At 42.6% G+C, this 27,740-nt stretch overlaps 1 protein-coding gene across 4 annotated transcripts in view; it reads right to left on the minus strand.

Annotated features, from left to right (window-relative positions):
• Nucleotides 1-27,740, minus strand: part of slc8a4b (solute carrier family 8 member 4b) — a 99,260-nt gene that overhangs the window by 55,235 nt on the left and 16,285 nt on the right. The gene's annotated exons all lie outside the window — the stretch shown is intronic.

Genomic DNA, 27,740 nt, shown 5'->3' on the forward strand with positions numbered 1-27,740 from the left:
AAAATAGCAACAAAGCCGCAAGAAAAAGACTCAAATTGAACAGAAAGCGGCTCAAAGCAAAAAAAGGTAGACAAACAAATAGAAAAAGATTCAGAAACAACCAGAAAGACTCCCAAAGGACTACAGAACAATGGAAATGACTACAGAGAGGTGCTATCCAACCAATAGCTGCAGCTCTATATTAATGACATTCTTTAGCTATGGATTCATTCAGCAGAAACAAGGTGAATTTGCATGTGGCCAAAGTGGCCTCAGAGTTAAGTCTATATTCTCTTCTTCTCTTGGTTTTTAGATTAAAGCTGTTAGTGCATTTTTGATTTCTTTCCTTTTTTGTTGAGGGGTGGAAGGGTGCATGTTGGCTTAACCGAAATGAGACGGCCCGGTCTTCTTATTGCCTCACAAGCTTGTCCCACCCTTACAGCTGTCGCCTAGCAACAGAGCTATTAACGGGAAAGTTCTTTGGTTAATCAAAAATGTTGAACATGTGTACCGTTACCCGTTAGGTTGAATACTGTAACCTGTAACCTATATTGAGGATTGTATATTTGTACTATCTTTTGTTATATTTGGATGTTCATATAAGCCATTACTGTTTTTTAACATCTAATTTGTGTAATTTATATTTATGCTGTGTGAAATAAACTAAACTAAGTATAATAACTAAATATGGGAGACTCATAAACACTCATTCACTAATCACTCAAGAAGAGCACATGAAGAGCACAAAGTATATGGGGAAGGTGAACTTGTGCTTTAATGAATGCATGTGGATGAAGCAGAAAGCTGTGTGCACAGTAAGTATTTATGCTGTCAGGATTGTGACTCACAAAGTAAAAAGAAAAATCCATGCAGCTGCAAACTGAGGCCGATGGAAACCCCATCATTTTAATGCTGCAAATCTTTTGGCACTAATACCGGATGATGCACTTATTTTTGAGTGGAGTGCAAAACGAGCTAATCTGTCGTGTGTAGTGTTGTATTCAAATGGAAGAAGGGATGATCAGAGAGAAGAAGATGGAATACAAAGAGACAGTAGAGAGCAGAGAGAGTCCTGTGTGCTGTTGTTGTGTTACCACAGTGATTAATGGTATAGGAAAGTTATTATCGTTGTCATTAAGGGTATGAAATGAGTGGGTGATGCACTCTGCGTGCGTGTGTGTGTGTGTGTCAGCCAGATGGAGGAAACAAGAGCGTAATGTCAGCAGATTATTCATAGGGAAAACATTAACTGAATCAATTAGATAAGAGGGTTTTTCCGCATAAATCAGACTGTTAAGTGGAGATTACAGTAACAAGTCACTGCTCAAACTGGATTTCCTAAAATAACGAGCATTACTCCAGCCTGGGCTCTGCTGTGTGTTATTAAAAGTTTATATATGCTGCTTGTACATGCTTCATTAGGGTACACATACTCAACAGGTGGATTTAAAACCGTGTTTAGGCAGAGTATGTTTAAATCCAAAGATCATATATTATATATTTCTTTACCCTGAAATGCTGAATTCAAAATATAGTCTACAAGCGCATCAGACCGTCTGAAGTAGTTTGTCTCCTGATCCAGCAGAGGGCGATCACTCTCAGTTTGACCTGTTGCATGCCCTCTTGACCTATTAGTAACCTTAAGTAAGCCAGTGATGCTAAATTTTTTCGTAAATATATATGAACGAATTGTGAGTCATGTAAAATTCGTTTAAACTATTAAGCACCACAGGATCAAGTATATGATTAATTGGTAGAACTACCTGATTCATTTGATAAAATACATCTTAAATCACAGGCGTCGCTGTAAAGAGTTAGCTGGAGCTGTGACAGGTACACACACACACACTCAGCTTCTATGTCCTTCGCATGCACAAGTGCAAACAATGACTGTAAAATGCAAATGAATGTGGAAAGACCTTCGCTGTCACAGCCGTAATGACTGGGACAGGGAAGCAATGAGGTTGGCGAGAGTTTTAACAGTTGCAATTAGTGGAGACACTGTACTTCTATAAACACACACTGTGGCACAGGCTTAGCCAGAGATGAGCAAGGTTGACAGTTAAGTGCAGTCGGAGAGAGGACTGCACGGTCGGGAGGAAAGGGGCGAGGGGAAGGAGATGGAAGTGTTGAAAGAGAGAGGAGACAAAAAAGCGAAAGGGGGAGAGGTTTAGATTCGGAGGGGGAACGAATTTCGGGATTGGCACTGAATCAATTCATGGCATTACCAGCGGCGACGCCAGAGAGGTCTGGCAATCACCAGCTGAATGGAGCGCCTCAGCTCAAGGTCACACACCTACGCACAAAGATTGAGGACACAACGCCTGTGTTTGTGGGGACGCACAATTCCAACCTGCTGTCTGACGCTCCCCCTTGAATGTTTCCTCTTCTAAATAATGTCAACAAAGCCCATTTCTACACCTCTGGTATCACCACAGTTTTGGGGGTGGTCCACTCCGCACTTTCTCTTTATTGACTATTTGGGGAGCTCAGTGGGGGGGATTAGCCTGATTAGAGAGGAGTGCAGGACTTTAAATGAGATTCTTACACCCAATTATCACTTCAGGTCCTCCTGCAATTTGAACAGGACGCGTTAAAGACACATCTAGATGATTCTTAGCCCGGTAAATGTTCCACATTATCAGTTAGCTTTATCACAAATCTGCATGCATTTAGCCAAATGTGCACGGGATGTCAATTGCGGAAGAACTAATAAATAGAACAAGTAGATAGAACGACTGCATGTCACGTCACAGGATTTTGCTCTGTTAAATTTGATGATGTGCCAGGAAAGTTTTTCATCTTTCTCCACCTGAGAAGTTCTGCTGACTCTGTAAAACATCAGTGGTTTGAAACTAATACAGCCCTGGAAGACTTTTTTAATTATAAGTGGCCGGAACAAAGGTATATGAAAAGAGTCGTGCACCAGAGCAGCAGGGCAGCCGCTGCTGCTTCACATCAGCAGCAACTTAATACAGCAGTATTTTAATGGGAATGTTGCAACAGACACACAGATGTTATCGCAAATATATAAATTGCATAACTGCAATAATTTCATTAGTGGGCCACAGGCTCAATCAGCATTGTGTTACCTCATTAGGCAACAGATAATGACATAACAGACTGTTAGGGCAAATGTAAACGGAGCAGAAATGAAGAATGGCCACTGCTTCTTAGAGGATCATTACCACCTCAACATTCAAATGTAGTTTTAAAATAGACTGAATCAACATCTACTTTAAAAATTCTAATTAAACACACATCATATTTCTTTGAACAGACTCCCAGTGGCTTAGGAGCCATCAACACAGTAGTGCATTAGGATTTTGCATGTGCCTGACCACGCACTGATCACTTAGAATTACATACAGGATGCCACTTCAGATAAAAAATGTATTCGACTCAAAAACCAAAGAGCAAACTCTCTGGAGGTCTAAAAGACACTATAAGCTAACTTTGGTGAATATATATATATTTCTGCAATTCAACCTAAACTGCTACAATCCTTCATAATGCTGTTATGTTTCATATTGATGATAACATACTGTTTAGATAAATACTGGAAAATAGCTTTACAACGATAAAAGATTTGAACGCTTGCAATATCTGTGCCAGATATCAAAAATGATTTGACCAGTCAGAGTTGCAGGGTTCCCCTAAAAAGCTCAAACTTGGTTAGCACATATGTCCCTTAATTCATCAACTCAAACAGATACAGTATGAGCGTAATTTGTTGGGACACTGAGCTTCAGGCATTTAGTTTAGAGGATGGAGTGAGTCCTAACTTAACGCTGACGAGCTGAACTGTGCTCTGTGTGAGGTGCTGGAGCCTGAACCGGCTGACCTCTGCATCACTGGATAAACAGCAGGGTGTGGGTCAGGGTTCTCACACCACACACACACATACATACATACACACACACAAAATGTCTCATCTCCCCTTTAGGAAAGCTATATTTTTTAGTCATCTCTGACACATAAGCCCCAAAACGCTCAGAGAACTCACCCCTTGCTATTTTTTTGTCTGCGAGAGAAAAGTTTGCAGCAGAACCGGCTATTTTCCAGCAGGTATATATTACTATAGCTGCAATCTAGATCAAATCAGCCCTCCAGTGTGGTCTGAGCACAGTCGGATTATTCTGACCTCATGCTTGAAGGTCTATTTAGAAGCAAAGCAAGAGGTTGTTTCTATAATTGCGACACAGTAATCAGTGTTTGAATAAATTCAGTTAATTAACAGGGGAAACAATCGATAGAGGACGAGGCCGAGTGAGGAGAGGGGATTAGAAAACAACAGCTCATATTTACGATGCGGCTGACAACAGGAGCAGGGAGAGAGCAGCAGAGGAAATGAAGGATAAAGAAAGGAGGAGGAGGTTCTAAAGGAGCTAAAGGAGATATATAGCCTGACTAATATGGACAGTGTGCATTTCCATTTTAACCTTGAGTCCTATTCTCCCGCACAACCACAGAATCAGTCAGACACAGGCTTGACTCATAAGCCACTAGTGAGATGCACGGATTCCGTAAAACCCTCCAATCATCTGTGGAGCGACAAATCCAGCTCACAATACCACAAACTGACCACAACCCTCCTGATACAGAGCCAAAACACTCGTTTTAGATTGAAAGCGCCTCTTTTTAGTTAACGCATGGATGTAGCCTCATACTCCATTGTCCTGTGAATGACAACACTGACATAAATAAAGAGAGCGACGCAAGGAGAAAATAAAAAAGCCAGACAGAATATTTTGTCCTGCCGTGCACTGGTGTGCAGGCAGGGATGAGTTTCAGCCACAGCCTTGCAGCGTTGTTTGGCCACAGCCCCTCACAGCGGCTCCATTAGACCAGACCAGAGTGGTGGGAGGACAATTTCACCCAATTTGTCTGGCCTCTAATGCATTCATCTCCAGCAGGCGAGCTTGCAATGTTTAATTTTCAAATGCACTCCATCTCAAATTACCGCTTTTCACCGTGGCAAAGTGGAACTAATACTGTAGCCGCAAGTTAAAAAAGAAAACGTTTAAGTTACTTTTTGGACGACTTGAATTCTGACATCAGCTCAACAAGTAGATAGCTAGAACAGCTACACCTACAAAAACGACCCGTCTGCAGGGAAACAGGATAAAGGTGGAGGGCTCAGATAAGCACCGTTCAGTGAATTATCCCCCCCAAAAAAGCAAACACAAAGGCTGATTGAGGTTGTCAAAGGTCAAAAGTAAAGAGCGAGGTAAAGAATCCAGACAGGGCAGCGACAAATCCAAAGTCTTAAGAAAGAGCAAAAGTCAAAAACAGAGATTCACAAGGAACATGAGGGAGCTGAACATGTATCGTCACTCAGGAGGTTATGTTTTCAGAGCAGAAGCACAACCTGAACCTGATGCGGCCTCATCCTGTCTGAGTAATATCCCCATTTTACAGTTTTTCAGAGAAGTGAGGAAGTGAACAGAATTGCCCTTTTTATATATCTTGACACAGACCTTTGTATTAGATCTCATATCTTCTCGTGAAATTTGAGACAATTGATTTAACAGCACTGAAAATGACCTGAGTCATTTTTTAACCATTTTACTGATGTCTTCCGATGAATCGCAAAATTGGTCTGTTTTATTTCAGGAGACTTTTTCATGACCCTGGGCTCCTCACAAACCATCGGTGATGTCCCGAAAAAACCATACGACATTACAGCAAAACCTATTTTGTCCCCCATCAAAACCACTTATTACTGTCTCCATTGTGAGAGAATATCCTCTCAGAAAAACACTTGTATCGGAGCAGAACTAGTTGGCGTTGCTACCAGCCGAGTTTTTCTGCCGGACACTCGACGATTCCGAGACTAATTGTCCATTATGGGGGTGGGAGTGTCTGATCCCACCTCGTTCTTGTAATGATAATGGCTTCTCGCAGTTAGCTGTTAATTACTGCTGCTGCCCGCATGTATCTGAGTGTGTGTGTGTGTGTGTGTGTGTGTGTGTGTGTGTGTGTGTGTGTGTGTGTGTGTGTGTGTGTGTGTGTCTTCGTTCGTTATGCTGAGCATGCTCGCTCCAGTGTGTGCAACCATGGGTGAAACCGCCCCTCTGCTGCGGAGTGACGACGAGGGAGGAAAAACCAGGAGAGATAAAGTTAGATCGAAACTCGAACAGGTGGGGTTCGTCCCTGAGTCACCCTGACCTTCTGAGTTGTCCACTAGCGCACACACACACATTGATGAACACACTTGTCCCGATACATGCACACACACAAATACAGAGTGTGTCTGTGGCCTGGTGATGTCAGAGCAGGTGATTTCAGCTGTCTGCTCTCGACACCACCATCTGGCTTAACTGCAGGGAGCCACTCACACACACACACACACACACACACACACACACACACACACACACACACACACACACACACACACACACACACACACACACACTATTTATGTCAGAAATAACTCACTTAAACACCATTCCTGACGCTAACAGCACACAGATTGAGAATAAGCACCCTGACGCACGCTCTGTTTCTATAGAAACACAGAAGCATTTACAGTAATTACAATATCTCACAGCAGCTACTAATGCGCACACAAATTCCAACGCATGAATAATTTATTCATGTTCACATAAATTTAAAAATATATCCAGCCTCAAATCAATTAGGATGCAGATGCCCCTCTCTCACATATATATCTCCTCGGTGGCACAGTGCCTTTGCCCAACAGTAAAAATAGACGAGTCTCCGAGTCTCCTGACCAGGCCCCGCATTAAATTACAAGCACTGAAATATTAAATGCAGCCGTTTGAGAGAGTTGTTGCGACCCTGTGCCGCGTTTCCCCAAAATCACTCAGTGGTTAATCAGAGTGGGTGGGAACGGCACGTCCCCCCCATCTTCTGTTTGTGCTGTTCTTTTTCTTTGGCTTTGTGAGGTGTAATTGCTCATGCTAAGTACCCGACACTGAAACCGAATCTGTGTCTGACATCCATACTGCAAACGAATGCAAAGCAGGGTTTGAGTATTTACTGTAATCGCACCGAGAAAAAGACGTAATCCCTGTATGCATTTGCCAAATCTGCTTGTTTTGGGATATTTGTATCAAGGATACAGGGAAGTTATTTCATATAAACTGCTAATGGTGGTGAAACTGCTCGCAGACGACGGTGGAAAACAAACGAGTATTAAATCTCCCAGAAACCCTTTTGGTTGCTCATTCACAGTGTGTTTGAGTGACGATCACACAGGGACCAACTCCTGCATCTCCCTGTCAACCAACACATCAGCAGTTCTGTTACGTATAAACAACTGTGAGATATTGGGCTGTGCTTTTAACAATCTAATGGACTAAAGTGCATAGTGCAAGTAAGTGCATTAATGGTGTGTCCAAATCAACTTGTACTAGTTTAATGTCAATGAAAAAGGTTTCAGTGTCAGGTGCATGGTTCCAAATGGCTTTGCTGGGTGCCATTCCCTTTAAAGCAACACTTTGTAACTTGTCACCTTAAATTAGCAGCTCCAACATTAGTTTGGTGATTCACTGACTTAAAGTAGGAAGAATAGCTTCACTTGTGTGTGTGTGTGTGTGTGTGCGTGCGTGCGTGCGCTGCGTGTGTGTGTGCACATTGGAGACAAGAGCATTAACAGTATATGTGTGTGTATAGCAGTAAGTACTCAGAGGTTGTTTAAGGCCTTGTCTACACTACTGAAAATTTTTGTTAAATGGATATTTTCCCCTCAGTTTAAAAAAATTATCCATTCACACATCCAGAACACAAAAACTACTACAAAGCGCTCAGACAAGCAGTCCAAATCAATGATCCGTTCAATACCAAGAAACCCTCCCTGTGGTCCAAGTAATATTGGCTGAAACACACGCCTGTGAAATCTGCATTTAAAAAGGGCAGTTTTAGCAGCGTAAAGCACCGTTAGCGAGTGGACCTGAGGTCCAAACGCAGAGGAATAAGTTTGTTTCCCACAGGGTGTAAGATTCCCTCGCTGGCAGAGGAGCACACATACTTGTAAAGCAAGTTACTAGTACAGTAAGTAAACTCTACTCATTGTGCCACCCACCAGCTCAGAGTTCAAGCTGAGACTGAGACCTGTTTCAGCCCATGTTGTAGATCTTTCTTAAGTGTCACATTAGATGAGACAGCGTGTCTCCGATATTCTCCTGGCACTGATGAGCAGGGCAGAGTGGAGCAAGGTCAAAACATACCAAGGGCAAGAACAGAAGACATGAGCTGCATGCCAACCACACACACTGAAATAAGAAATTCATGGATTGAATTAAAGGCACACCGTCCTTGCATGGCTAAAAAATCTTATTTTCAACACACTGTCTTCTAGTGACCGAAATAACACGATCATGGCCAACTGGGTAGGAGACCCAGGGGTTGACCCAGAACTCCCTGGAGAGATTTCATATCCGATCTGGCCTGGGAACGCCTCCGGATCTTCCAGGGCGAAGAACGTGTGGGTTGGCCCCACAGCCCCACTTGGCCAAGCCTGGATAAGACCATGGAAGAATGGATGGCTGGATGGATGGATGGACCCAGTCTTTCCTCTCCACTGCCTATTATCACGGATCACTCATCTTTCAGTTTACCATGTTCACCTCTCCTTTTTAACACAGCTTATTTTCTCTGCCAATTCGATATCCATCACCATCCCTCGCTTCTTTCGTCTTTATATTCCTCTTTTGTCCTTGTTTATTCTCTTCATCGCCTTCCTCTGCTTGAGCTCCATTCAATCAGCGACAACCTTTTGCAGGATTTTCCCCAGAAATAATGACCCTGCCTCAGAATCAGTGTTATTGTTCATTAATGAGCTGGTCTGTCTCTGTTCTCTATCTCCAACATAATGGCTTCCATCTATTGGTTTCACCTTACGTCATTACAGTGCTTTAATTAGGTTTCATCTTGTCCCACACACCACAGCGACTATCCATCCGTTCTCCACCTCCTTTCGCCACATGTCACTCCACCTCTTCACCTCTATCTGGTCTCCAGCTCTTCCGGACACATCTATTTGTTGTCCGATGCTGAACTTCATCACTCTCTTCCTTTATTTTCCTCCATCTTTGTGCCTCTTTCTCATCAGTTTCTTCTGGCCATTCGTCCGTTCATCACTCATCCACCATTTCCTATTATCTGTATCGCCTCTTAATGTTCCCTTGCAACCTCTCCATCTTTTCATTTTTTCTGTCATTTTAAACTGCCCACTTGTCTTTCCTTCTATATTCTTTAACCTCACTTCTCACAAGTCTCCTCTTCCATTCATTTCCCTCGTTCTGGCTCTATTGATTCGTACATTCACCAGTGCAGTAAAACAGCACCATCTGCACACGTCAATGTCTCTGGGACATATGGCTACAAATGAGACAGCGCATACGTCGAACTCAGCAAAACTAATCATGTCAGCAATGGAATTAGTTGCCTTGTTAAATGATTTATCACCAATCAAGTAATTTCTAGAAAGAAAGAAAGAAATAAAACTTGGCATAACCAAATTTCTGGGGCACATATTATGCAGAGCCCACAGTTTGGGGGACTATTGTTGAATATTGTAGCTCTCTAACTCTAACTCACCAAAATTGAATGGGTTCTTCCCTGACACATCTTTCCATCAAGTCACGCTGTAATCCATCCAGTAATTTTTTTGTGTAATCCTGCTAACTAACAAACAAACAAATGAAAACATAACCACCTTGGTGAAGGAAACACAGCCTGATAACTGAAGCAAGAACCGAAAGAGAAACCAAACAATGAAGGAATCAAAGAACAAAATCTAAATCTCAAAGGAAGATCTGAATAGAAGAGGAAGACCAAAAACCAAACAGATCAAAAGAACAAACCAATAAACCAATGAACCACAAACAATGAAGAAATAACCAACTAATAAAAGAAAGAAAAACAACATGACCTCATTCATATTTCTGAGGTTAGCCGCCAATGACATTTTGTTTTTGTATTATTCTGGCCCAGTCGTGTTCAAAGGACATCCTTTGAACCGGACTAACCTCTCGTGACCTTTGAGAATGCATTTCAATTACCTGCTCATGTATTCCTTATTGATCCGGTGATGGACCAATGCCCGGATTCAGATATTGATCGGAGTCATGATCCATACTCACAAAGCGAGAGGCCGCTCATAACGCACATTCAACAGGCATTAGAAGGCAGTTAAAGGGTTATTTCATTAAAACTGTGAGCAATTAAATGACCTTTGACCTCTGGGCTATGATTTGGACTGACAACTCTATCTCCATTTCTCTTTCTCTTTCCCCTTTTCTCTCCCTTTTACTCTTTTACTTTAATTCGATTCATGACATCACCATAAATTATACATGAGTAATCATAGAAATTCAACCACCAAGTGAAACATTTATGACATTTCTTGCTCTCACTCTCCCCCTTTCTGATTCTCTCGGTGTCTGCACAGTACACACACACACACACACACACACATCACAGAAGGAATGGTGTGTGTGTGTGGATCTATTGTGAAGCAGCGGCGTGCAACGGACCAAGGGATTTCCAAAGGTCACACAGGAATATGGAGCTTACTGTCAAATACAAACACACATGTCTCCAAACACCACACACGACACACACCTTTCTCATGCAATACACTGCCAACACAGAGACACACAGGATATGCAGCCAACAAAAAAAACAAACACACAAAAACATTGGGTCAAATGTGATATGCAATTTCACATACATACATACAGGACACGCACACATACAGACACACACAGAGACGCACACCTCAGAGTGAGTTGTGGCCCAAATGGCACAATATTGAGTCGCGGGTGACTGATGCAGCTGCCTTTTGCTGTCTGCATTGACAAAAGACACAGCGATTCAATCACAATCTAGAAAATCTTTGAAATCATTATAACACGTAACTTCCCCTCAAACCACAACAAGTCATTTTAAATTTCTTTTGGGCCTTAAAAGAGCACAACATGTAAACTGGTTAATTTGAGTAATATTAGTTTTGTTATATCATATATTGGAGCTTTAGCTAACAAGGCTGGGTGCTTCCCTCTGCCTCTTGTCTACATGCCAACCAACGAAGGCTCCGACGGGTGGATCATTCTCGGGGGCCAACATGTCCCAAGACTCATTGCCCTTCCTGCAACAACCCATAACCCATTTAGACAATAACCACAGAACTCGCAACTCCCGGTTGAACTCCCTGGAGCTGTTACATTGAAGGAAAAAGTGCAGTAGCAATCGTGACAACAATTGGAGCTGTTAAATATTTTCTCTGAGCCCTTTTTCTTTCTGCAGTTGCACCATTCAGCCCCTCCTCTTCCCATTTGGCCGCTGGTGCCCCGCAGGAGAACTCAATATCAGCAGCAAGGCTTGTCAGCAGATGACAGGTCTGACTGCAGGTCATGTAGAGTTGATGTCTTTGCTTCAACTAGACCATGAGGCTCAGCTGCCTGACACCAGGACGCTCACTTTCTAAATCACACGGACTTGACACATTTTTCTCTGCAGACCTTATAGGAGTTTAGTCTCTAGCAGTGGTCATTGCGTGCTTTGCACTGTCAGAAGAGGATGGCGATCATGCCTTGGGCACTCAACACGCCAATAGTGTCATACTGTCAGCGGCAGAGCCAGAGACAATAGCGTCACTACACAGCCTTCACTTTCTTCAAACAACACGTCTGTGCAGTCAGACAGAAAAGTAGGAGAAAAAGTTCAACAAACAAAAAACGGGTTAAGTAATCACAAGGTGAACCAGTCACACAAAAGGATGAGAGAGTAAGTATATGTTATATTTTGTTTCAGGAGGTCACATCCAAAGACTCTTTCAAGCCTGTGTGTTGGTGCACTTTAAAACAGAACCCACATTCCAGCTTAACGACACCGCTGTGGAATTATTATTATGGATTTTGCTGGAGTCTCACGTCCTCACTCCCTGCTGAGAGCAATATACCCCCCACCCAGCACCTTCAGGAGTGCTTTGATTTTATTTCAGTGTGGTGCAGCAGGTAAGTATCTCAAACTATTTTCAACCAGAGCACATGAGCTCAAAATCAGCACTGAATCCCTGCAGCTCTGATGGAAGAGAGAACTCAGAATTATCCAACTAAAAGGAAAACACAATCAGAGAGGCGATGCATACCCTGCACACTCTGTATATCCCCTTATCAGGCAATGCTCACTCCTGCTTATATGTTGTAATAATTTGTTGTATTCATCAAAATGTAATTTATACCATATGATAATGAATGATTGGTTACTCTAAATAGCTTGTCAATCCTGTCTCTAATTCTATTGGCTGCAGAATTGAATGCATTACTCATGATGAAGTCATTCCTACCATATACTGTATGATGATAGATTATGTTTCATTAGTCATTACAAGCTTTAGGTCATGGCTATAGTCCTATAGGAGTCCTATATAGCAGAGATACCTTGGAGAAAGCTTTCGATTGTCTATTTAGCCTTATTATTTACGATGACATCTTGTAAAATTTGCTTTTCGGGTCATATTTTTGTTGGAATTGACCTTAAAGTTTGACTCAAAAACCCAACAAATATACTGACTAACTTTGGTGAAAATATGTCCATGTATTGTTGAATTATATTGTACATACACACACAAAGGGGCAAACATCCTGTTTCCGGCTAGGCCAGTGCGCACGTTGATGACCGGATTAACAAGCTACAATGGTGCAACTTGGGTCCTGCAACGTTAAGTTGGACCCAAGTGCAGAAAGCACACCACAGCCGTTATATAGCATAAAGTCTTCTGCCAAGAGAGCAAAGAGACTTCAACTGGCCAACAACATTTGGCAACTACAACTGCCTTAAACACAAGTCACTCTCCTGACTGCTGAAGTGGCAGGACTGACTGAGCTGATGGCTTCCTGGCAAAAATGACCCCAGAGCTCAGGATCTGCAGAGTACACAGATAAACCAGTATAAATGATGGGCTAACAAGTAAAAGCAAAGTGTTTATCATCAACATTAATGGAAACTATTATTGTGTAAAAATGATCTTACATGTAAAGCGCACTCGTGATGCTGTGTGGTGTTCATTAGTGAGACGAACAGTGTAATCCAAAGGCTGCTGTTTGTGTTGCTGCAAGAAGACACTGTTTATCACAGTTTACAAGGTCCTGTTGTGATGATCAAAGCTTCACATAATAGAGTGAAAAAAGGAAAAGGGGAGGAAAACAGTTAAGTGCAGTGTCTTGCTGCTGTTTAAATTATTGATTTCTTGAGGCTTATTTATGTTGCCTATACGTGTGAAGAGATACGTCTATTTCAATCAATGTAACTGTCACTGCTTACATACTACAAGACGGTTTCAATATGTAATCAGAGGGGTTGACACAGTGACAGTGAGTCACATGTGAGGGATCCTTCTCCCAGGGTTAGGGTTAGGGTTCAAATAAAATGTGCACACAGAGAAGCACTCACACAAAGGATGCATCACCGCTCTGTTAACAATGCAACCCTGCCCTTAGGGGTTACACACCTGCCTCAGCTTCCAGCACACACTGCTGTTTATACTGCTCCCACACACTCACTAGCTCTTATTGCTACAAACACACACACACACACACACTTATATGCAGGTACACACATAATAAGGATCCAGCAGCGCATCCTGCAGTAAATCTAAACAACGAATGTGCATCAGCAGTATATCACATGCAATACAATATACTTCTGAGACATGCATAACGATATAGTGTGTGTTTGTGTGTGTGTGTGAGAGAGAGAGAGAGAGAGAGAGAGAGAGAGAGAGAGAGAGAGAGAGAGAGAGAGAGAGAGAGAGTTTGTCAAACAAAGGGAGAGAAGAAAGTTAAAGAAGGTCCAAAACTGTTGCCATGGGGATTAATTATACAAAAGTCTTTAACGTAATCATTATGAGTGTAGACGAGTGTGTGTGTGTGTGTGTGTGTGTGTGTGTGTGTGTGTGTGTGTGTGTGTGTGTAGCCACAGCAACACAAGAGAAATGAGAAATCCTCAGTGAAATGAGTTTAGTTCGAGCCCCCCGGCTGCCTCTCTATCTTTGGATCGATGCCGGTTTATCGCTTTAAACCAGGACACCGTTTGACAGGGCGGTGGATGGAGGTCAATAAAAACACACACCATGTACACAAAAGATTTCTGAGTCAATCCGAGTGAAATCAACTTTCTGCTTGCCTGTCATTTCACTTCTAAAATCTGAATTCAACTGCTGTTTTTGACCAACAGCTGCGGGCAACACAGCTCTGAGCGCAGAAAGAGCAAAGAAGTTGGAAGAGCATGGGTGGGCTCTTGCAATTTAAACTGAGCTTTACAAAGCCCTTTAACGTTTTTCATGATAATGGCAGCCCACCCATTGGTTTATGAACTGATGTTTGGAAGCCTTGAGTTTGGCATTTTTTCCAGCACGATCTTGGTTGAATAAAACCAGAAGTAACCATGTTTGGAGGAGCAGGGGATAAGCCTGAGAGCTGGAGGACGCTGTACGCCCGCCAACACCTGCGACCGGCACCCAATGGACGGTACTAGCTGTCAATCACCCCAATGTATACTGTACTTAAAACTAGCGACGATAAACTCCTTAGCTAAATGTCTACCGATGTTACAAATCAACTGAGAGTGATTTTCTCATAGGCCTCTAAGACAGATTTTGTTTTGCAACCAGTGGAGTCGTCCGCTGCTGGTCATTTAAGAGATAACAGGTTTCGGGCATTTTTGCATTGGCTTCACTTTCCAGACCCAAAGTCTACATTTTTATATACAGTCTTTGCTCTCAGCTCATTGTTTGCAGCTTTAATGTTTTGGTTCAGTCTCACCAGACCTCAGCAGCATCGTTTTCCAGTCGCAGCAAGGAAGCTGTTGGCAACAAAAGCTCCAATAAACTCTTTGTGACCCCACAGTTCATTACCTGCTCAACAACAACAGGGAAAGGGCACAGCTAGTGAACACAGTGGAGCTCTCAGCAGCTTAACAGCCACATATCGTGTCCAGGACTGGGTGGACACACGGTTTAGGATCTTTTAGTTAAATGTTTCGGTTTTCTGGTTCAGTCACAAAAGTCTCATCAACATTGTTTTCTGATGCGACAAACTGCTGAATGCATAAATTGGAAAACGTTTGCTAACCCATTCTCCATGTCACCTTAGTAAGTTCACAATATGTTACTGTTGTGTTTACAGCTTGTTCCACTGCCCACTAGTGGTCAGAAATGAATGCAGCCACTATATGTGAATGTTGTGTTTACAGATTGTTCCACTGCCCCCGAGTGGTGAAAAGATCAACAATAATAGTATTTTAAAAAAAAATAATAGTTCATTAGATCTGTGTCAATGGAGAACACCAGAAATGACCATTTCACAGCTTCTCTTGCTTAAGTGTCTGTCCATCCCAATTTCTCACACCCCTAAAATATGCATGTGCCTGTGCGTGCGTATATGTGTGTGTATATGTGTGTGTGTGTGTGTGTGTGTGTGTGTGTGTGTGTGTGTGTGTGTGTGTGTGTGTGTGTGTGTGTGTGTGTGTGTGTGTGTGTACTCTCCAAAGTTCGATTAGGGAGTTCTTGCTTTCTCAAATGGGCTCAAATTAAGGTTGATCAATAGATCCACAGATCTAGAGGTCGATGCGTCCTCACTGAGGGAGGCATGAAAGAGCTTTTGAAGCTTTCGACTCTCGCCCTCCACCAGTGGATCTGAGAGAAACAAGCATTCATTACACAGGTATTCACACACTCGACTACTACACACTACTACATAGACAAAACTGACCACACGCTTGCTCTAATGGCCCTGCTCCCACCTTCATACATATTTTATGCATGTGCTCGTTAAGTGTGTGTACTACTATGTGTATGTAATTTGAGTGGGTGGGTTTGAACGTGTGTGGGAGTGCATGTGAATATCCAGAGATAACACTCTGCACAGCATTTATTCAGTCTTTGAAGCCAGTAATTGGCAGCAGGCTCATTGTGAGGGTGAGGAGATGTACACATGTGATGCTCGCATGTGTGGGTGCCTGCATGCGTGTGTCTATCAGCGGCTATTATCTACTTTGATCAATCTAAAAGCATGTTTGAAGCTACAATTGAGATCCAAGCAGGCAACTGATTTTTCCTGCTAGTAATGGCAGAGGAGGGGAAGGCGGTGAAGGGGGAGGAAAGGAAAGGAAGTGCACAAGGAAAAAAAACAGGAAAAATAAGAGCCAGAATATGGATAAAAGGAAAAAAGCAAAGGAGACAAAAAGAGCAATGGCAGAACGATACAGAGCAGGAAATGAGAAAAGTGTCATTGGGCCCTTTAGGCTGTACAGGCCACAGAGGTTTGGTCGTATCAGCAGACAGATGAATGGTGAAATGTGTATGAATGTTTCATTCTACCTCTAGATTAGCTGACATTTGAGAATGAACTTAATGAACATGGCCCTAGGACTGGAGGTTAATAACTACACTGTCTTTGGAAAGACATGATCAGGGATGAGAGGGACAAAAAAATAACTGTACGGACTCAGCCAGGGAAAAAACTTGAATGGCATCCATAGGTTGGTGCCCCTGTAAGTGTATGAGCCTCTGTGTGAGACACTTAATGTGTATTGTCAAAATGTATTTGCTCTCACTCTTGCGGCGCAGAGCGAAGCTATTCTCAACAGGTCTGTACAATAGCTAGTATTTTATCAAGGCTACCAATGTTAGTATATCATGACATGCTGTGTGTAGCAGACTATGAAAGGAAACTGCAGCGTTTTCGGTTTTACACACAGACTGTATAAAAGAACGAGGATCCGTCTCTACTTAGCGACGGGAGGATGGAGCCGTGGTGTCGAGGTACTGCCAATACACATGCTTGACCAATCACGAGTCAGTCTCAGCTGTCAATCATTTTATTTCACCTAGTTCTTATAGCATTAAATAACTAATTAAAAGCAAACAACCAAAAAATGTACACCATAGCATACATCCTTTATAAAACGGCAGAAACTGTCATTGAAAAAAATGTATTTAATGTGTGTTTTGACTTTGTTTGTATCTTGTTGCACGTCCAATCTGCTGACATAGAGGGGGCGGGGTTTATGATCTATAGTGCAGCCAAATATTTAGGTAAATTTAAGTCAAATATTTACATTATGAGAAATACTTAATAGATTTTAAATCAAATTGTCTGGATTTCTAAAATCATACTACACTGTGCAGGGTATAGACTTTCTATACATCAGGGTGGTGGTAAGATACTGTATGTAGGTAGTTTTTGAACCAATGCTTCTTATAGGCGGATAATTGATTGCTCAGAAGCACAATGCTGGTAACAGGTCTTTTGCCATACAAACCTAAAATCCTTCATGATCTAGATAAAGGAAAGGGACGCCAGCTGTCCTCGGTCATTGTGACATTTCACCATGACCGGATAGCATTAGTTCTGATGTTTACTAACAGAAGGTGTCTGCTCACCATTGTAAAAAAAAATATGTTAACCATGAGCTGTCATGTGATGTTGTGCGTGCTGTTCAAATATAGCTACAGTAATACCTTTAATTCAACAGAGTGTCCAGGTATGTTGCGTCAACCAAACATAATAAAAACTGTATCAAATAGCCTTTATGCAGCTGGAGGATTGTAAGTCTCGCTTTAAATGGCTCTGGCAATTTGACAAATCTCAAACTGTGGCTTTAGATAATCCCCATAAATCCCATGTATGCAATTTCATAATGCATATTACACATATGGTGTTACGCAACACACAGTCAGCATAATCTTCCCCCAGCTTTCTATGGATATGAAGACATGGATATGCTTTGTTCACGCACACGCATGGACTCTGCTCTCTGAGAGCGCAAGTCATGTTGCAGATGTTAGTATCCGGTATGTGCTGCCGTTTGTTTGTTTCTTTGTATGTGTGTGTGTGTGTGATGTTGAGAGGTACTGGCAGCACAGTGCTCAGAATTCCATCCCTTGCTAATGTCGCACACAGCGAGGATAGCAGAGAGCCTGAGGGAGCTAGCAAGCTAAATCACACACACACACACACACACACACACTTATGCATAAATAAAAGGCATAACAACATTTAAATTTAACATACTCACAACAATGTGCCATGCAGGCTGTTCAATAATGTTCCTTGACTTTTCCTTTTTGCTATAACACACACACACACACACAAACACACACATTCACACACACTTCTGTGCAGGCTGTTCCTTTAAGTGTTATTTTTCTGCTGCAGGGCCCTGATGACACACACATGTACTCACACACACACGCACACATCCTAAGGGAACCTCCGTTTTTTGAGTTTTTTGCACTACCCTCACCCGAGACTCCTTCACACCTCCACCCAAAGCTTCTCTCCATTTTGATGTCACATCCATTTGCTGCAGCCAAGGCATTTATGCCAAGTGACAAAGAGTTGTAGCTACAAACCGTAAGAGGAATCAAGATTTTAGGGGACCAGCAATCACTTTATGAACGAAGCTTCACCAGCAGCGGATTTAGTCAAGCTGACTTGTTTGTGCATCTGCAAGTTCATGGTAAATGCCAGTGACAACAACAGTAACAACTGGGAAATGGGAGGTTTTGTAAGAGGACGACATAAAAACAAAATGCTTCTCTTGCTAAAACAAGGGCAGTTGTACTTTAGTTTAGTATAGTGCCAATATACAACAATGTCAATAATAAAGAATAGCATACTCAGGTAAAGCAGAAGTACCTAAGATGTAGAAGTGCAGTACAGATATAGTTACAAAATAGAATACACAGAGAATAAAATTAAATTGTATATACTAAATACCATATCAGAACAATTAGACACAGAAACTAAAACTTATAGTTGTAGCATTACATCCACAAGTGATGTGCTTGAATCAGTGGTGCAAAAAGTGACACAGTACGTTAGCAAGAGCAGTGTTGAGCAGAATTGAAACGTAAGCAATAACAGTGCACACCAGGGTGTCATGTTATTTGCATTAATATTGATAAAATATGTAGTAGTTCAAATGCAATAGACGATCTTTTATATACAGTATATGACATGGTACAGTATAAAATGTGATGCCTTGCTCTGTTGTTTTCTCTCCGTCTATCGTTCTCTACTCCACCTCTCCATTTTCTCCGTCGCTCGCCCTCCAGCTCCACTGCCTCGTCACCGCTCTCCTCCAGCTAAGAAATAAGTGCACATTACAAGTCCTTTGGCCCTTCGCTCAGCCACAGTCATAAAGGGCTGGCACTGCCCTGCACTCTCTCTCCTCCATTTCTTTAATTTCAAAAGTAAATACCCCTGTGGTGACGAGAAATTACTGCTTCTTTAGTCGAATGCCAAAAAGTGGCGCGTGTGTGGGCCGGTGAGCGTTGCCAAGAAGCAGTACAGTTTGATAACAGAGCAGATGGATACCACGACTGCTTTTGATTTGTTTGTGTTCAGGAAACGGGAGCGACAGAGCTGTGGTAAAACGAATGAAGTTAAATGGAAGCGAGTCTTTCATTAGCCCAATGCTTTCCCGTGTGATGAAGCCCCACACTGCCCTTTTTTTTGTTGTTTTCATTTCACAGGAGCAGCGCAGAGAGGCGGCGAAAAATGCTCCACGTCCCGAATGTATTTCCAAAGGAGATCATTATTTTCGAAAGAAAGGATAAAAACGGCTTTATTATCAGGTTTACGCGGACACCCGTGCACACTTAGTGGCTCAGAGAGGACACAAACATCCACATGCACGCAGACAAACCATGAAACCCTGCACATTGAAGCGGAGTATAAAGAGAAATGGCCCTGAATTGTTTGGCTTTTTGCACAGCAGTGGCGTGTGAGTGCTCCAAAAAGAGATAGAAAAGCTGGAGATGTGCATTGAGTGTGTTTGAAAGAGGAAAAAAAACTGAGAGAATGAGAGAGGCAATAGCATGACAGCAGAGTGGATTATGGGTATTTAAGCGGGCCTGTCGTCCACTCCTGCCTGCTACATTTAATTTTCTGTTGTTTTCCCGTCAATCCCTCCTATGATTCTCATCCCTCCTTTAATCCAATTAGTCAAATCACCAGACACGACAATACTTTATCCACACACACAAACACACACACACACACACGTAAACACACAAAACCACCCGGTCCGATGAAGCTGACACTTGCAAGATTTCACAATCACACATGCATGCACTCGTGAACACACCGTCACACACATCGCATGCCGAGACCCCCCTGCAGTCATGCATGCAACGTAGCTGGACAGCTTGTGTGTGTACGTGTGTGTGTGTGTGGAGTCTTATCAGATTATATAAACCAGGTTTGGGTTTATGCTGCTGTGCCAGATTATGCACCAACAAAAAGAAGAAGAGGAGGCTGCATGGGCAAGAGAAAGACTGAAATAGCAAAAGGAGAAAAGACAAGAGCGAAATGGACGAGTAAAGCAGGAAAATTAATGTTAAATTGACGTTTTGGGACAGAGTCAGATCTCTGATGATTGAAGGGGACCTGGCAGGAAGAGGGTAATAAGTACATATGGGTGAGATGGTGGGAAAACTGACAAAGACAGGGGGGAGAGGTGAGGCATCAGGGCAGAGGTAGTAGAGAGCTCAGGAGTGTAGCGACAGACAGAGAATGCAGGTGGGCACAGGGTGAGGAGAGAATAATGAGAAACAGAGGTGAGAGAGGAAGAAAGAAGAGATGTTTTGGGGATGTGAGAGAGAGAGAGAGAGAGAGAGAGAGAGAGAGAGAGAGAGAGAGAGAGAGAGAGAGAGACTGATAGAGGAGGAGATGTGGGAGTGGGAGTGTAGACGAGGGGAGGAAAAGAGAGAGGTGGAAGGAAATGAAAGTGACAAGAAAAGAGGAGGAAGGTGAAATACAGAAACAATAAATCGCAATAAATCAAATGAACAATGTCAATTTAATAATTTCTGCATAGAGCAGATATGTGACGGTGCTACATTGTTATTAGGGTTGGAGGTTGCTTCACTTATTACCTCCCAGGAATATAACTCTTTTATCCGGAAAATGTCTCGCTATGAAATTAGATTTTTAAAGCTGCAAAAATTAATATCGACTATGGATGAAACGACAATTGTGTGGGCAATATGAAGGGTTGACGCCTGAAAGCCAAGGATTCAATTAGTCAGTCGGGGGCCCTTACGTCAGAAGAGACGTTTAAAATCAAGTATTTTGGGGGGTTCTTTGTGCATCAGTGCGCAGTGTACTTCTGCTTTCACGCTGCTCTCTGTGCAAAAATCATTCCGCTGCGCCGAGTCGTACTGTCCGCTTGGTGAAGATATCAGCGATAGGCAGGTACAGGCTGCTGCACACATGGATCCAGGGTGTCTCTCTTTCTGGCTTTTGTTGGTTGGCAGAAATTGTTGTCCTAGTACATTTTCCGATCCGTCATTAGCGTAGTTTTCACACATTAGCTTGGATGGATAACTTGGTTTGTTTAATATATTATGTGAACGTGACTGTCACCTTGAAGGAACTCAGGAACGTCTTAGCATCTTTCAGCTAATTTGGTTTTGAGGCCTGGTACCATTGACTGTATGTTAAGATGGACGACATGACAGCTCCTCAAAAGTGAAGCCAAAGTATCTTGATCGCCCCCTGGTGGTATAGGTCATAAACGCTGCCTCTCACGTACCTCAACAGCCAAAAATTTTACTTTGAAGGAGGGCTGTCTCTGTTTGTGTCTCTCGATGTTGAATTTTCACTGCACAAACTCGAGAAAGAAACAAATTGACTCAGAGTTGCGCTGTATTGCAATGTACGCCTTAATTTAATGCGACAACAGCGCAGACAAACGTTAACAGCTTTTAGACAAGATCAGCTATCGAACAATAAGATCACACCCAACAACATATTATACATTTTGCCTATTGGGAATTACTTGTTACTAATTGATTAATTACTTTACTCGGTTCAGTGAATCTAAGGCCTGTCACGTGCACCTGATGCTCCACCTGTTGAATGTTGCACTGAATTCCTGTTTGGTGATAGAGGCAGATAAGTTTGAATAGCCTTTATGCTTGAAAGTTTTATTAGTGTTACATTTTGCCACAGAACTGGACTGTAGGCTGAAGTCTGAACATGAAAACTAACTGCTTCAGCTGAGAGAGACGAACAGACACGAGCTGAACTTTGGGATGGAAAAGAGAGGGGGGAGAGACAGAGGAATGGAGAAAATTAAAGAGTGAAAGCAGCACAGAGAGGGTGGAGAGGGAGAGAGGAGACGAAATAACAGGGCAGAGAAGGGAGGGGAAATGTAGGGGGAGCCAGACGCACAGAGAGAGAAAACTGTCAGGAAATAAATGTGTGCTTGAGAAACAAGTGCTTCATCTGTTTGACAACCAGTAGCCACCACGAAGACTTATTCCTCCTTAAAAAAATGCCTCCGACATCTGTCTTCTTCACATGATGCTACCCATTCAGAAAAGCTTAAAAGGTCAATGCATTTTTCATCCGTGCCCATTTTCACAGACGACTGGACACGTCTGCGTTTCTCCATTTGGCCATTCATGAAATCAAAACAGCAGATTGTGCCGAAGCTGGCCTCGGAGACCAACTGCGAAAAGGACAGACGCTGTTTCTTTTCTTTCCCTCCCCTCATGTCTGTTCCCCCTCCACTAATCATAACCACCTTAGTCATTTCTCTCCTCTTAGCACAGTCTCATGCTGCCAAGCATCACACCAGCCCCTGAAATGTAATTTAAGGCAACAACAACACTGCTGACAACAATAATAACATCTCCACGACAGTCTGCCCTGTGAGTCATGGCACTGGCACTGACACACAGACAGATTCACAGACACGGTGACCACCTCTCCCACACACTGTCACCAGTTCAAGTGTGTGCCATATGCTGAGGTTACTCCTAAAACAAATGGCTCTCCTTCACCTTGGGATTTCTATTCTTGGCGGCGGCAGGAGGAGCCGCTCTGCATATCAATGTCCGGCTCATCAAGTGTGTGTGTGTGCGCGTCTGTTTGGAAGTTGACATCTGTCAGATTTAGGTTGTTCTGTGTTGACCTGTGTGTGTGTGGGTGTGCACATTGTTGTATTTTTAAGCCATATAAGACCTGTTGTGTCATATGCGAGCTTCTCCCTTTAGACGTTTGCAGTCACCGTTTTCATGACATGACACTGTTTTAGAGTGTGTTTGTATTCTGCACCTTAGGTTTATTGAAGACATTTTTTACATGTTATGTCTTTAATTTTCTATGACACGAGAGATTTGCTTCATACAGCATTTTGGGATAGCAGGCGACGCAGGACTGACCAGTGATGTGAAAAAAATGGAGGGAGCAATAGTTAGAACTTCTTTATCTTAATGAAAGAGGGGGCAGAATACATATAGAGGCGATTTGCTGCAAAAACTGACAAAGACAAAAGGATGTAGTGGTGGGTCGGGAAGTTAAACCTTCACCTGCTGTGGATAAATGTCTGTGGATGAGGAGATTATTATTTTAATGTCTGGGATCAGTCACAATACTGCTCATTAGCCTGTGGGCACAGACGCACTCACAGCGAAGAGTGAAAAATGGCAGAGTTGGTTTCGTGTGATTTGTTTGCTGACAGTGGCCCTTCACCTTTAAATCCTTATTTATTTCCAGTCAGTGAATAAAGGGGAATATACTGTGAGAGGAGTGTTGTACATTTCTTTGTAGAGCACTCACTTATCCCTCCACTTGATGATGGAGACTTCTGCTGAAACACTTAGGGGCCTTTTTGCTGCATCACGCCTGGATCTATTGAGGTACTGTCAGTGAGAAGCTTGTGACCGACTGTTCAATGTTTGACTGATGAGTGGAAATTGATGCTTCTGCTTCATGTAATCTACATTTGTGAATTACTTGAGCTGTTTTCTTACATGAACTCCGCAAAATGTCCGCACAATGCAGGGTCTGGACGAGTTTGCCTTTCACATAGGAAGAACGCAGCAGGAGAGTCTCCGCTCAGACGCCTTGACAACAACAGAACATTGATTCTGCTGAGGAGTTTGTCCAGAGTTCAGTGCATGTCTAATGCTGCTGGAATAGTTGTAAAAAGTGGATTTTTCCTTTAACACTCTCTGCAACCACCCTTCAACTGCCGTCTCAGACATAAAATACGATTGCATTAGGAGTTTACACATGGGACGTGTGATAAATGCAGTGAGTTCAAACACTGACTTTTGCCAAGACTAAGCTAAGGCAATACTGCAATATCTCACTGTCCTGTCTCTGATCAAGCTCCCTGGTCCTGGTCAATATCAGGACAGAGAAAAACGCTGCATGCTGCATTCAGCGCTAGAGGCTATTAAGGACTCTGTTCATCATTAGCCGCTTTCCCTTTGAAGGACCAAGCGCGGCACACGAGTGAGCAAGGGCCAAATCACTCTGCCGTGTAAGTGCGATCACCGTTTCTACATTGGAAACTGCTGTCCAGCTTGGAAATCGCACCATTTGGCAATAAACTTGTCAAGTGAATCCCTGAAGTGACGCTTTGGGAGTGACTGGAAGTTGATTGGGATGATTGATGTGTGAGGGGCCAACCTGTTTGTCCCCACGAGGGAAATCAGGGTGATATTAGGTCGGCACTACTCATCTTAAATTATTATTTTTTTAACTCAGAGGGTGTTTCCCAGCAGTCTCGTGATATATCAGATGTCATGCTGCATTTTCCAGTTTTATGGCTGAATTTAACAAATGCACATGCTGGCACGCGTGATAGTCTGAAGTTTTATAGTTTTAAGAACTGCCCCTTGGCCTTCATTCTCAGAACACGCTGCGACAGTGTAGGCCTGACTAGGTGACTTTGTGCCGTAGTTACAGAGGCCATGAACACATATATCACTGTCCTCACATTCAATTGTTAAAGCGACTTAATTAATAAACCTGTAGCAAGGAGGCCATGCTTTAAAGCTCCAGGGGCGGGACTCGCAGTTGATGCAGTAAGATTAAAATGCCTCTTGAAATGATTCTGATTAAACTGTGGTCCAAACGGATGAAGGAGATGGAGTGTTGGTTTTAAAAAATGTAAATCAAACCACTGTTTTAGTGCAGGAGGCCTCCGAGGGAATATTCAAAAATAAGCGGATGGTATGTTAAAGATTTTAATGTGTCACCTCTAGGGACCATCTACCACTTCTGACTACAGCCCCTTCTCCACTAGTCAAAATACCCTCTAACATCAGCTAAAATCTTGCTTTTGTCTGCAATGGGAATGGACCCTTCAGTAGACACAGATTTTAATTAGCTCCGGTTCCATTCGGGAGTGATGGAAATGCGACGCCCGGGTGAATGCAGTAATTTGGAAAGACAGCAAGGTGAGAGAGCGATTTAGTTGTCGTGAAGTCGAACATGACGCACCGGGGTGAAAAATAAAAAACGGAAAGGCAATCTCCTCTAAAGTCAATGGGAAAATAATCAATCGCCTTTTGTAGTGGGTTTACTTGCGTTTAAAAAACCTACGTATATCCGCTTATTTTGGTGTAAAAGAGGCATACAACAGGACACACCCACAACAGTGTGCTGTGTAAATATAATCAATCATGCAATTGCTGTAAAAACCTAAAAATATAAATAGTTCCATCGATCCATTATCAATACCGCTTATCCTCTCGGGGGTCGCAAGGGCTAACAATGGGTGAGAGGCTGGGTTCATCAGCATATCGGCGCAGCAAACAAGACCACGGCCAAACCAGGATTCGAAAAGGGAACCTTCTTGCTTTCCTATATTGTGAAATGTATTTTTTCCCCTGGTCCTTCTTCATTATTTCTTTTTCTACTCTCCTTTCATCATCTGCCCCCTGCTGCACCATTCACAACACACAGCATCTATCTCCAGGGCCAACAACAACCCCCCTTCCTCCCTGTCGACACTACTAACGACATGCAACACACACACAGACACACACACACACACAAACACACACACTTGAGAGAAGAGGATTATGACCGCTAGGACTTTCCTACCCCCCCAGCCATTGGACAGACACACCATGCTGACACTAGCGGGATCCCTGGGTTCAGCAACCGGTAACAAGCGCACAAATAACTCCAGACCGAGTGCCAGTGATACACATAACCAGATTAACTTGGACAAGAATAGAGGCGGAGACGCGGGTCAAAGGAAGTGAGTGTGTTGTTGAAGTCATTAATGGATTAGATGAGGATACACTCACAGGTAAGGACAGGAAAACACTGACGGAGAAGTGAGACAGTCTTGGATATTTTTGGCACTGGCATGAATACAAAGAGACTTAGTCGGTACACAGGCCGGCACTTATTATGCCTGTATACAAAACACACACGCAAACCTAGAGGCGGACTATTAATGTGACAGCTGGACCAAAATCAATGTCAATATTGACATTTCTGGGATTAGGCCGCTCACAAAATAATGAATAAATGCATGTGCTTTAACTTCCTGACACCTGGTTTCTCTGCAGTCGTTCGCAGTCACAGATCGCCCGGGATGTATAAGTGAGCAGATGGGCGACCTGTACAGAGACCGAAAGCATACAAATAAAAGCTACATAGAGCAAAGCCATAGAGTGGGATGTCCTCCGTTTAAAAATTTGAGCTCTGATGGAAATTCAGTCGGAATCATCAAGTTGTTCTTTGTATCAGAATGTTTTCTTCATCAGGCCTACAAAGGTTAACTTTTTAGAGGCTTTACCCAAGAAGGTGAGACTACCTCTTTTGGTCGAACAAAATTTAGTTTGTTGTCCGAGGCGCCTTTCACACTTGTTGTTTTGCTTCCGGCTCAACTCAAAAGTCCAAAGTTCTGGACCAAACACGGTAGGTTTGAAAGCGTCCTGAATCAGAAAACACTGAAATAAACTTCTGACCCTGTGCATGGGGGAACTGTCGTATCCACCCTGCAGACGTGGCCCACATTTCAGTCACTGGACAGTCACAGCATCGAAGCTGCTTTAAACACAAAGATTTCATGTAGCTGACGTAAACTGAAAAATGGTTCGAGATATGCAAATTAATGTTTAGCCTACATTTCCTGAGACAGCTTGGGTCCTTGAATTATTGAGAGGGCGACATATCTTTAATTTATTATTTATCATTGTTGAAAAAAGTCCCCATCACTATCGTCACGCTGCCATTGGCTGAGCTATGGCCATAAAACTAACACCACCACCACCACCATCATCATTACCTCATCCGTTATCATAAAACTAACAGCTCACTTATTATAATCATAATAATAATATCCATCAAATCCTCGTAATCATTAAAACTACCACCATTTGCCATTATCATCATAATTGTCATCACAATCATTTTCATCATCGTCATTAACACTGTAATCTTCATCATCACCAGAACTCATACAAGTATGTGCGCATCATCATCTGCATCATAACCATGCACCAGCATTTTTACTGTTTTTATTCTCACTAAGAACCTTTTAATCTTCATCATCTTCATAACCATCATCATCACCACCGTTTTTATATTTTACTGGCATCATTTGGATATCAATCATCATCATCCAGTCTTAGCTATCATCATCATCAAAACTACAATCAGCAGCAGCAGCAGCATATTTACTGTTTTTATTTTTTACTAACATTGTTTTTATCTTCTTCATAATCATGCTGTCCATTTTTCCGGGTATCATCATCTAAACTACCATCATTATCATAATCAAAATTACCATCATCATCTACATCACCAGCATTTTTCCTTTTTTGTATCATTTTCCTAATCTTCGTCATCATGCTGCCCCTATTTTCAGTTATCATCATCATCGCATATAATTTTGTTAATCTTAATCACCTAATCCCTTCTCGTCCTTATTTCCCTCATCAGACCCACAGAGTTCAC

The sequence above is a fragment of the Hippoglossus stenolepis genome, chromosome 23 (assembly GCF_022539355.2).
Source record: "Hippoglossus stenolepis isolate QCI-W04-F060 chromosome 23, HSTE1.2, whole genome shotgun sequence".
Taxonomy (NCBI): domain Eukaryota; kingdom Metazoa; phylum Chordata; class Actinopteri; order Pleuronectiformes; family Pleuronectidae; genus Hippoglossus; species Hippoglossus stenolepis.